Source organism: Tiliqua scincoides, chromosome 4 (assembly GCF_035046505.1).
Source record: "Tiliqua scincoides isolate rTilSci1 chromosome 4, rTilSci1.hap2, whole genome shotgun sequence".
Classification (NCBI taxonomy): Eukaryota; Metazoa; Chordata; class Lepidosauria; order Squamata; family Scincidae; genus Tiliqua; species Tiliqua scincoides.
The window spans coordinates 136,072,140-136,084,026 of NC_089824.1; the positions used below are offsets into that span (position 1 = coordinate 136,072,140).

At 41.4% G+C, this 11,887-nt stretch overlaps 1 pseudogene; it reads left to right on the top strand.

Moving 5' to 3' along the window:
• Positions 1-822: 822 nt before the first annotated feature.
• On the top strand, positions 823-942 carry LOC136650033 (5S ribosomal RNA; annotated as a pseudogene).
• Positions 943-11,887: the final 10,945 nt, after the last annotated feature.

Genomic DNA, 11,887 nt, shown 5'->3' on the forward strand with positions numbered 1-11,887 from the left:
AAAGAAGAAAATTAAGATAGAGCTACCAACAAAGCAGCATTAATAATTCAGGCAAATAAACTTTGCCATGTGGAAATAAAGCACACTGTCAAGGTGATGGAGAATCCTTCCTCAGGTATGCTTCGACAACAGAAGAATGCAGAGTGATGTGATGTAGCACAGTACCTTTTCTCAACAAGGGCTTCTTATTTTCCTCATTTCACTTTTCTGGTTACATTTTTTTCCCTTGGTTTACTGGTTTACTGGGTTAACATGGTTTACTGAGGTTCACAGCCTGGCCCTGGTAAAATGAGTTTGATCTCCACAGTGGTAAATAAACTTCATTACACCATTAGGATGCAAAGAGTAGACACACTATAAAGTAAATCTCTCTTTTTTTCTCCGTTAATATGCCACAATTTATCTATATTCAGTGTACCCAAGCACCGCTTCCTTGCTATAGCCACCCTAATTCATCGAGCTAAGCCCCAGATTTACTCATTCTTAAAACACACTCTTTTAAAACCGAATGTTTCATTAACATTTTGTGCCTTGTGACCAGAATATTTTCAACAGAGCTGCTTTGGTTTCCAGCAGCTTTTACTCCATCCTTTCAGCTTGCTGTGCAGAAACCGACGCTAGGTTGCTCTTTAAGAAATGATGCAAACCATATAATAATTACGATAATAATTATAATTTCATTTATTAAATCCTGTAGTTGTTTTCACGGCCTGAAAGGCCACACTTATTATGTAATATGTCACACGAGGTAGTTTAGGCTAAGAGTAATGATTTGACAAAGGTTATCGAGGCAGTTTCCCAGCTCAGTACAGGTATTTGTTTGAATCCGGCTCTCCTAACCCTGCACAGGCCTGATCTGGTCTGATCTCAGAAGCTAAGCAGGGTCAGGCCCGGTTAGTACTTGGATGGGAGACCGCCTGGGAATACCGGGTGCTGTAGGCTTATGCCATAGTCTTTCGAGATTGAAGGTTGCCAACCAACCAATGTCTTCACCAACCGCTCCACATATTTCACTTGGTCACAACCAACCCCGCCCCCCTCCCAGGACCCAATCCGCCCACCCACAACTGTCTTATTTCCCCCACCTCTTGTGTATTCACAAGAACGCTGTGAGGTCACAGCCTGAGCAGGGCTGGCCTTAGGAATTGCAGGAAAAGACAGAGAAAAGAGGCTGCGCAGGATTATATCAAGAACTCAGTTTTGATAAGGTAGTGCCATTTTGGATCCAAGTCCTCTCTTTCACAGACTTGGAAAGGTTGCAACAACCCCCTCCCCCCAAATGGGGCTTCACAAACCCATAGGGGTTACGACCCACAGGTTGAAGAACAGTGACCTAGAATGTTCTTCCAGGCACTTCCGCTTTCCAAAGTCAGAGTGGAAATGGGGGAGGGGCAGTATTAAGGTGCAGAAGGGAGGGTGAGAGCAAATGTATACAAGGAGGGATGATGCTGGCAACCTGTTAAACCACCTCAGGTGTGATGGGGTAGAGATTTGTGCTGGCCATGAGTGAACAATAAAATATTCCAGTGCTTCCATTTATCATTATTCAAGGGTCTCTAAAGCAGCAGAATTGGTAGTGAAGGCCAGTTTCTTGTGTATCATAGCATCAACATCTAATGTCAATAGATCTTGAATTATTTCCTTGTAACTACAAAATATGCGAAAGTTGAAAGAATGCATTGCTTAACAACCTTCCGCTTAATGACGGACCATATGTAGGACGGCAATCAAAGAGACTGATAATGAGGCAATCAGGTCTCCATAGCCTGCAGGAGAGTGTTTGTTTATGCAACAAAGAGGCTCTTAATGCAAAGAAGAGGCAATCAGTTACCAATAGCCTGCAAAGCCAGTGAGTGTCTGCCAGAGAGTGTCTGTGTACACAACAAAGGCACTAGATTGGTCTGAATGTTCGCTTAAGGACCTAATCGCATAACAATGGGATCAGAGAACACATCCCAGTCATTAAGTGATGCACACCTGCACAGGATACCTACATGCCATTTTCAACCACTGTACTGTGGCACATTGGTGTGCCGTGAATGGTCACCAGGTGTAGAAATTTGGAAGAGGGTCATTTATTAGTAGGGCTAATTAGGGGATGTGAGCCTCCCATTGGCAGTACAGTGTGGCTTGTTAATTGTCAAAAACTGGTGGTGTGCCTTGACCATTTTAGCACCTTGCCAGTATGCTGTGAGATGAAAAGGTTTGAAAATCACTGACCTACATAATCACTGTTGCCTTGATTTCATTCAGTGCTATGTCTCTGTATACTCTTGCGAGGCAACAATGAGAATTAAAAAGGCAAGTTTTGCCGGCAAATGACTGAGTTCAGATGAAATTCATTAACATTGCTGCAATGAGACAAAACCACAAGAGGAAAAACAATTTGTATATTGGCGCAAACTAGAGCGTTCTCTTGTTTATAGATATTCCTCTATGGAGAGAAGTGTGTGTATTATAATAATTATGCATTAGTGCCTCATTAGTAGGAGGTTACATCCATCCTGTTTCTTTCTTTTTTCCCCTCTAGAGTATTTTTGATGTAAGCATTCTTTTAAAAAAAAAGAAAAGAAAAAAAAGATGAAGTTTATTTAACAAAAGAGCTTACCTGTGTGTCTTTGGAGAGCCTGTTATACATCCTAACCTGGGACAGATGGTAAATTACATGGATTCCATGTGTAATCTCAGTTGATTGGCATCTTCTGCTATTTCCCCAATGAGGAAAATTTCTAGATCTAATTAATCAAAATGAGGCTAAAATGTTGTGAAAGAAATGTTTCTATAAGGTCATTTTCAAGAGTCACCATCTAACTATCCAATCTAGTCTATCCTTACCAGTGTAGCATACAATTTGGAAATGTCACAGTATTTAGATTTATGGCATTAGTGTTTCTCTTGATAATTTCATCACATCAGGGCTGAATTAACCGGTAGGTTAAGTATGTCATAGTGCAGGGCTCCAGTCAAATCAAGGTTCCAGATGAAGCACAGCCATCTGAGAGTGCCCCTAATTGGCAAGTATAATTACAGTGTTCCTGATACTGGACTCCTCGGAGATCCCTTAAAAGCTCAGAACATGGTGGCTGTTTTAATGTACAAAAAAGACAAACTGGGGAGGGATATGATAGATGCTTATAAGATTATGAACAGTGAACAGCTTTTTGTTTTCTCCGAAATAACTGGAACTCAGTTGCTTTCTGGTAGGTTTGCAACAGAAGACAAAATAATTACTTCTTCCCACAATATGTAATTTACTTGTGTCTACCAATTGCTCTTAGCCATGATAGGAAAATGGAAACTCCATACTCAGAGGAACTGTACCACTGACAACCAGATGCTGGAGTTCAACAAGATGGTTGATCGTCATTTTCAGGTTCTGGTTTGTGAATGCTCAAGATGCCCAATTTTAAAGTCATAGCGATCTGTAGCATGCCACAAAAAGCCATGCACACTACTGGACTTTATATCAGAGAGGAAGAATGCCTACCTACATGCCTGTTTGACTATCTTCATCTTCTAGGATTGTATGGCATATGCACCAGAGTGTTGTGATGAGGGGTGGCATTTGAGGTGGGCCCAGGTGGACTCGTCTGCTTAACTTTTTTAAACGTTGAGTGCAGGGAACCTTATTATTATCTTGGGGTCTCAGGATTTAACCGTTTACTGTACTGGCGCAGAGCTCAGTCTACACCTCATAGGCCTCAGGCCTACTACCTGCTTGAGTGAGAAGGATTCCATTCCTGGGTGTGGTGAATCCAAAATAGGATACTCTGTAAGCCCCTCATGTTCTTTAGTGCATCTCAGTTTACTGAATACATGAATTGGACAGATCAAGGCACAGCTTTTTAAAAATGCCACCTTTTCAATTCCCTGCCCTTTCTTGGATGAAACAATAGATGGAAGCTGCTTTAGTGGCTCAGCAACTTCCCTCATGACTAGAGCAGGCATCTCGATATGGGCTACATTAATCTCCATCCCAGGTAATGAAGGAATGAAAGTCTTCATAGGCCTTCCTTGCTGTGACTCCTGCTACCAGAATTATAATCACATTATAGAAAAGAAAATTAGTGATATCCTGAGAGGGGAATAATTCCATTGTAAGTGCTTCCATTCCATCATTAATTTCCTTTGGGCTATCAGAGTCAAGGTTTCAGATTATAGAACTGAAGAGTGTGGCGGTACTTAACTCTGTCTTTTTTAAAGCAAGCAGATTGACTTTTTAGCAAATTGCCTTTTTTGTTGCTTAGCAAGACAAAACAGTACATCAATGGGAAAAATATACTAATTGATGGCTTTCTAAATAAAGCATGAGAGTTGTTATACAAAATTGGTTGTCTTGTTCAAATTAATCTCTTCATTACGTGGCACTGGGCTGACTATTTTGTGCTTTCAATCCATCTTTAACTACAGCATTTGATTAATCAAGTTAATGATGACAGTTTTTTAGCTTGTGACAAATGGTACATTTATTCAGGCAATGTTGCAGATGATCCATGCTATTGTAAGCAAAAAAGAAAAGAAACATCAATTTGCAAGATTAGGTTATTGTATGGGACTAGTACTCCATACTGTTTTTCTAACAAAGGAGATCAAAAGTGAAGATTAGTCCATCAGTTAATCCACCATCTGGAAACCATAATGCAAAATAAAATCAGATGCATGAGATATACTTTCCACCCGTTTGTATGACATTTAAGAAGCAATTCCAATATACAAAGTTGGCCAAACCTGGAATTGAATGGCACTAGAAATCATCTCTTCTCTACCTCTTTTCCAGGTTACTGTTAAGTGCTTAGGCATGTCTGAGATCAGAGCTACCTTGGGGCTTATTTTATGCTATGTGTATTCAGTAGCTATGCAGCAATTTATAACACAGTGGTGGTCAGAATGTGGAGCGGTACAGCAATGGCATTTCAAAGATCTGGTCTGAATAATTACTAAATATGAAATGACATACCCATGTGGGGCTATCAATGACCCCATGTCTTACAAGAGTGTCCTCATTGCCTGGTAAGGGCACTGAGTGGATACGAATGAGAGCACTCCTAAATAGATTAGAAATTAATTTTATGGCCCAATCCTATGCGGGACTTGCACTGCTAGAACACTCATTCCTGCAGCATAAGGCCTGTCTTAAAAGGTAACAAGCTAGTTGGCGCAGACAGCCCAGCGCCACAAGTGGCTGTGTCTGTACACCAATGGACTGGGGAAACCCAATGGTGTGGAGCAGAGGTTGGTGGGAGGTGGAGAAGAGGTGGAATGAAGCAGACAAGGAAGGAACAGGGAGGGGAGGGACCAGGAGGAAGGCAGATCAGGGCCTGGAAGAGGGTAGTATCGGCAGGGGCACATGCAGATATCCTTCACTGACATATGCTAGGTACGTGGCAGTGACCAGTGACAGAGCCTTCCCATTATGGTACTCCAACCCTGGAAAGCTTCCTCCAGATAGTTTTTCTTCCAGCTTTGCAATTACTGTATATTTTAGATGCCAGAAGAAGGCTGCTCTATTTGTAGTGAAACCTTGTAGTGAAACCTAGGATCCACAGTTTAGATAGTTGCGACTGTGGACGTGAATCCACATGGTGTTAATTGTAGGCTGTCCTATAACTGTTTGATTGCCAATATGTTTTATTCTGTTTACCTTTTTGTAAGATGTTTCTTCTTCATTGCCATCACTTATTTATTTCCGTCTTGCTACTGATGTGCATGGCAAAGTGATATGTAACATCTCATGAATTGTAACAGCCACACTTCCAATAAACAACAAAGGAAAACTTGCTGAATTTCCCCCTCCAAAATCTTTAGTTTTCCATTTATAGTTTTCCACTTCACTTTAGCTTTACTTCCACTTCACTTTAGCTCCTTTGTATCATATATTGATCCAGAGTCAAAATGTATCCCCAAGTAGTTTTAATCCAGCATCCAAGGGAACTTTCTCCACTCAGTCAAATGTCTTCTCAACATCCAGAAAGAGCAAGACTACTGCTTGATTACTATTCCCTTTATCAACAACACTCAGAGCACTCTTGATATCTTTTCAAATAATGTTCTAATAAAACTGACACGCACATAAAGACACGACCCGACAGGTTTTCCTGTCGGGAAATGCCACACTTTCCTGTGAATGAGCCTGACTGAACAACAGGAAATTTTGTTTATTTCTGAGTGAGCATGCAGAGGATTGTGCTGTTAATCTATGATGAGTCTTAGGGCCTAATCCTAAACTAGGGCAGCGCTGATGGACGGCATGCTGCCCCAGTAGCGGCTAAGCAAACATACCATTAGGCACATTGCCACCAGCAGTAAGGCCACTGCATTGGCAGAGTGGACAAGGGTAGTTGGCGCTGGGCCTCAGTGCCAGGATGATATGTTGCTGGAGCAGCTAGCAGTAAATTCCCCCAGTGGCCACTGGGAGGCTTTTTGTGGCAGGGGAGGTTGGGCGGGAGGGTGGAACTGGGCAGAAGGAGGGCAGACTGAGGGTAGGATTGGGGCTGGGAGAGTGGGGATGGCTGTAGAGTCTGCCGTTGAATTATATGTCTCCTTTTGAGCCACTCGACTCGATACAGTTGCTCCACTCGACACCCTCCCACTTGACACCCGGATAGTGGGGCAGATCCGAGGAGACCCATTGAGGGCAGCAGAGCTGAACACAGGGTAAGGAGATATTTTTCCGCTTACCCCAAGGAGGCTCTAGCAGCTGGTCCAGCCCTGCAAGATACAGCAGTGGCTATTTCAGCACCACTGTTCCTCACAACGGCCCCAGACCTTAGGATTGGGCTGCCCAAGTGCAAATTGTAAAGAAAGGTTATAAAAAGTAAAAGTCAAATAGCAATTTAAGAACAGCATGTATTCATTTCCTAGCAGCAAAGCTTTATTCACCAAAGATCTAAAATGAACAATCCAAGTCAAAAGTTGAAACTGCAGCATTAATCATGAATAAATGATTCTGCCAACTGTTTTATAAAATCTGAATCTCAATAACTCACAATCAAGAAACCACAGAACCCAAACTGCCATTTATTAAGAGTATTGCCTTCAAAGTTAGTAGTCAGGGTAACAGTATGTCTCTGAAATTACAAGCACCTAGAAGTACCCTGCAGTTTTAAACGTTAGGTCTAATGCAACAATAATTTCCAAGTTTATCTTCTTTAAAAGTATCTCTGAGTATCGCAGATTAGGATAGCAGCCTTATCTTGAGCCATAGAATGTAGACATACTGATATCATCTCCTGCTCTGGGTCTCCTGAGACTCACCTGAGATCCCTCTGGTGTGTATCCCTGGGACTGGAGAGATCTATCCATGGTTGATCTTATGATGGGCAATGAGATGCTGCCATTGATAAAACCCTACTGGCTCCTTGTTGCCCTCACCTTCCCCATACTCAAGAGTAGATGTTCTCTCATGGTAGGAGTACTCCACTCTCACTCTTCAAGAGATGATTTAAATTGTTTCTACTTAGGATAGTGGGAAAGTGTTGCAGGATACCTGTGTATTTCCTTTCCCTCTCATCATCTGGAAAAGTCAACAGTCCCTGAACATACAAAGCTGCTTTGTACTGAATCAAACCATTGGTCTACCTAGGAATGTTTACACTAACTAGATGTGATTGTCCAGGTTGTTGATGGGGTCTTTTGCTGCTCTACCTGGGAATGCCAGGGATTGACTGGCAGCCAGACCCTCTGCAGGCAAAGCATGTTCTCTACCAATAAGCGACAGCACCATCTTCCTAGAGGAGGAGACTATTAACAGCTAGGACCCTTGGCTTCATTGGGCTTCCAAAGTGAAGCTGTTTGGTGGAGAAAGAGAAATAAACACAGACTGGTTTTTCTTAATTGCAGTTATTGGTGTGCAGTTTTTAAGGTTTACCGTCTCTTAAGGGGGGGTCTTAAGAAAATAAGAAAAGTAGGAGAGTAGATAAAGTGTAGTTGTGTGGGAATCACACATCTGAAATGATCTTCCCCCTAATGGATGTATACCACAGTGATATTTTAATTCTATGACAGTGTGCTGTTTCCCCCCACCCTTTTCTGATATTGAATATCAAGCTACTCACATTGTGTTTGAGAGTGCTTTTGAAATTTCCCCAAATTCACAACAATGCAATGAATTTATTATTCCCCTTAATTTTCAGGGTTAATGTAAATAAGAGGCAACTGAATTGCATATGACCAGTCAGTAGTGGTCCTGCCATTCACTGAATGGTGCAAATGCCGTGGGTGTGGAGCCCTGCGCACCTCTAGGACCATGCGGAAGCCCCTCTGAGGCTCCCAATGCGGTTGGAAACTGTGCTTCCAGTTTGGTGGAGTGTGTCCAGTTTCTCCAGTGTGTCATGGAGTCGTGCGAGGCTCTATAATGTTGTGATGAGTGGGGGGGGGTGGATTTGCACGTGGGGGGCGGCATCTTGTGTGGGGTGTCATTGTGGGGGTGGCATCTTGTGTGGGGTGGACCTTTACCCGAGGCGCAGTGCTGGGGAAGTCCGTCACTGTGGCAAGTAGTGTTGTCAAATTTTAACAGCAAAATCGCAGTTCAGTTCAGAGTTCAAAATCGCAGTTCAGAGAATGCCCCAATGTACATTACTTGGGGCTTTCTGCCCACCCTGACTCTTGACCATTTTTTTTTTCCTGAAAAGTGACACCTGGTCCTTATGACAAACAACATTATAAATTATAGAGAGCTTCAAACACAGTCTCTGATGTTGCATTAGAAGAAGGTTGAATGGCTTGGTTTTCAAGCTGAAAAAAAGTTTCGTTTGGCACATGGAAGTTGTTGGGTTTGCCAAAAGAATGTCTCTAGTTTGTGGCTTGCCTCTTTAAAGTCACATCACTGTGGATTCAGGCATATAAGAAATGTTCCCAAAGGTCAAGTAGAGAAATTTAAAACTGGTTGCTGAGATGTCCTGTTTTTCTGTGGCTACCCATTATCCCCATTTGATATTTCAGTAGCCATTATTCTTTAAAATGTAATACTGATGAGTAAATGGACCTTTTAATTATTACAAGAGATTGAAAGAAAGACTAAGGACTATCAAATGTCACTTTGTCACGGGTTACTACTTTGCTAGAATTTTAAAAAAAGTTACATCATGTTTTATGAAATCCATTGTTGTCATGCTCCATTATGTTAGTCGCACCGAGATTGCAATTATTGTGCCTAAACTGGGCTTGAAATAATTATTTCATAAGTACTGCTAAATTCTTAAGTGCATACTGCTTGACAGATGTCTGGGCAACAGTGTTGAAAATTATATCCCGTTTCAAAAAAGGAAATCTACATTTTGATCTGATATAACTCTGTAAAGTTGTTGATGTGACCGGAAGGCCAACATCACTAGAAAAATTACTGAGAAAATTTCAGATGGACAAAGGATTGAAATAATCTTCTAAAGCACTAACATTTTTAGTTTGCACTGTTTGTATGCATCTATAAAGTGGGACTTGCCTTTTCCAATGCCATTGATGGCAGTCTGCTTTTGTGGCCGTACATTTGTATCTCTATACTCAGTGACGTTAGCAATGTACCGTGCTGATATTTGAGGATGGCACATAACTCTCACTCTCATCTTCTCTCCCTCCCCCTTAGGGTTTCAAAAACTGTCCTAAAGAGATTTAGGCTTTAGCGGGATTGATAAGAGGACAGCCAACATAAGAGCTCTTTCTTTGATGCGCATTATAAAAGCAGGCAAAAAACCCACCCTGGTTAGCCTTGAGAGCAGACCACTACACTGAGTAGTACTCCGTTCTTTGGGGTTGATTATGGCCTATTGAGGCAGAAAACTTATCCGAGTTCAAACTCTTTGAATTCCTTGTTCACTCAATAGTGTGTCAAAAAAGAGCATTCAATGGTTCATGTCTCAAAATCACCGCCAGCCTAAATTGTTCCTATTTCTTTTTTGCATATGGTGGGCAAGAAAACTTTCGACACTCTTCTGTAGCACCATCATGCTTTGATATGGGTAACACTGCCATAACAGCCTGCATTAGGGAACTTATATTTTATTCTTCTTTTCAGTGTACATAAAAATCCCAGCTTAGTCCTTTTTTGTCTTTTGGAGCCTTTGAACTCTTTCAGGCTATTTTTCAAGACTTTCTGTGCTTTGACGGGGCTGTGCATTCACTGTAAGAGCAGTCAAAGCCGCAATGAGACCACAAGCAAAACTGTGAGTGTCTTAAGGAGAGACCACACAACTCCTGCGAGTATTTGCATATTTTAGCAACCCAGGCCAGTGTGAATCTCAAAGTAAAGAAGGGCACTGCTTCCTTCGTTAGAGCGCCCTAATTAAATAACCCAGATCCTGTTCCATTTTGGCAACATTCTACTACTACCTGTTTCCAAATGCCAGATTTCTAGGACATTTTAAGTCCTGCCTTGACATTACCATTAGAGAATATGTTTGCACTGCATAAGGGAGATTGAAGAATAAAGTGCTGTTTCAGACACAAAAGTAGACACCCTGAAGTAGCCAACCTTAGGCTCAAAGGGAACAAGGCCAAAGCCGGACTGCTCAGTTCATTTTCCAGCTCAGTAGCTGGAGTAATCCAGCCTAGCCAGCTGCTAACAAGATTGGGTCTGAAGTTTACCTCCACAATGAGATAATCAGATTACCAGCCACAAAGATCAAATAATGACCCAGCTTTAGAGCAAGTTCAGTAGGCCCTTGATAGCACTGTGTGGTCCTTGAGACTTGATTAAAAAATTAAATGGCTAAACTTTGCCTCAATATTTCACACTGGAATTTTGAGTGACTTATCAAGTTAAGGCTTCATTTTGGACAGCTGTGGAGTTTTTTTTTGGAGGGGGGGGGGTTGTTTTCTTTTTCCTAAGTTTATGATTATTATTTATTGCATTGAAATTAAGAAGTAGGAGAAAGAGAGGATGCGCCCGCTGAGCAGTTGTTCCTGAGCTGGGTCTTAAATGAAGCATGTAGGATTTTTAATTTAGTGGGGATGATGAAAGCAACTCTGCTCCCAGTAATTACTGGGAAGGCGGTGTGTTATCACCAAGTAAAATCCATTTCTACAAAACCTTCAGAACACTCCTCCTTTGACCAAATTGGGCCTGCCCTGTACAACTGGAGCAAAGTAGCATTGGGCTTCAATGCCAAGCAATGCCATTTGAAAGTGTTTTTTTCTTCTTCTCAGATTTGGCTCCTGTATGATAGCAGTTTCAGCAGTAAAGGGATTATTCGGAGAGGCATACAAATGTGATTGTCTCACAGCAGATGGTGCGCACTGCTTCACCTTTGAGAAAAGTTAATTAAGCCAAGCATATTGTGCCCATAGAGAGGAAAATGTAGATGAATATTAAGCAATCAAACTCAGTGTCTCCTTTTTTCATGCCTCTGCAATGGGACACAGAATCCCATTGAAAAAAGAATTATGTACAGAATCAAATTAATTCACGGCCAACTTTACTCTCTTCCCACGTTTTAACAGGGGTGCACACCAGGCCCTTTAGAAGTTTTGTCCACAATCAATGGGCCACACTGCTGTGTCCACTAAATTAAATGAATCAGTGCAGAAAAATCTCTTGTGAGATATTAAAAGGGTGAAAGACTGTTTAATTCAAATCCTTCCGTAGGCTTTTCACAGCCTTCTTTTAAATAGTACAGTATAAATTATTAACGAACTCCTTTCAAGAAAAAAAAATTCTTAGAGCAAATGACTAAATAGATACAATTACTGCTTGTGAATGAAAATGAACACTTTGGGTGCATTTTCAAAAGCTGGTTTGGTTTTGGTTTACTGTTTACTGTTAATTTTGCTAACAGAACATTAAATCTGAATGCTGTAATTGCTGGTAAGGTGTTAGAGTAAAAACAAACCAATTAACACACTTAATTGTTTTATATGAATATACAACTTTTCCCTACCAAAGAATAAAGTGCTC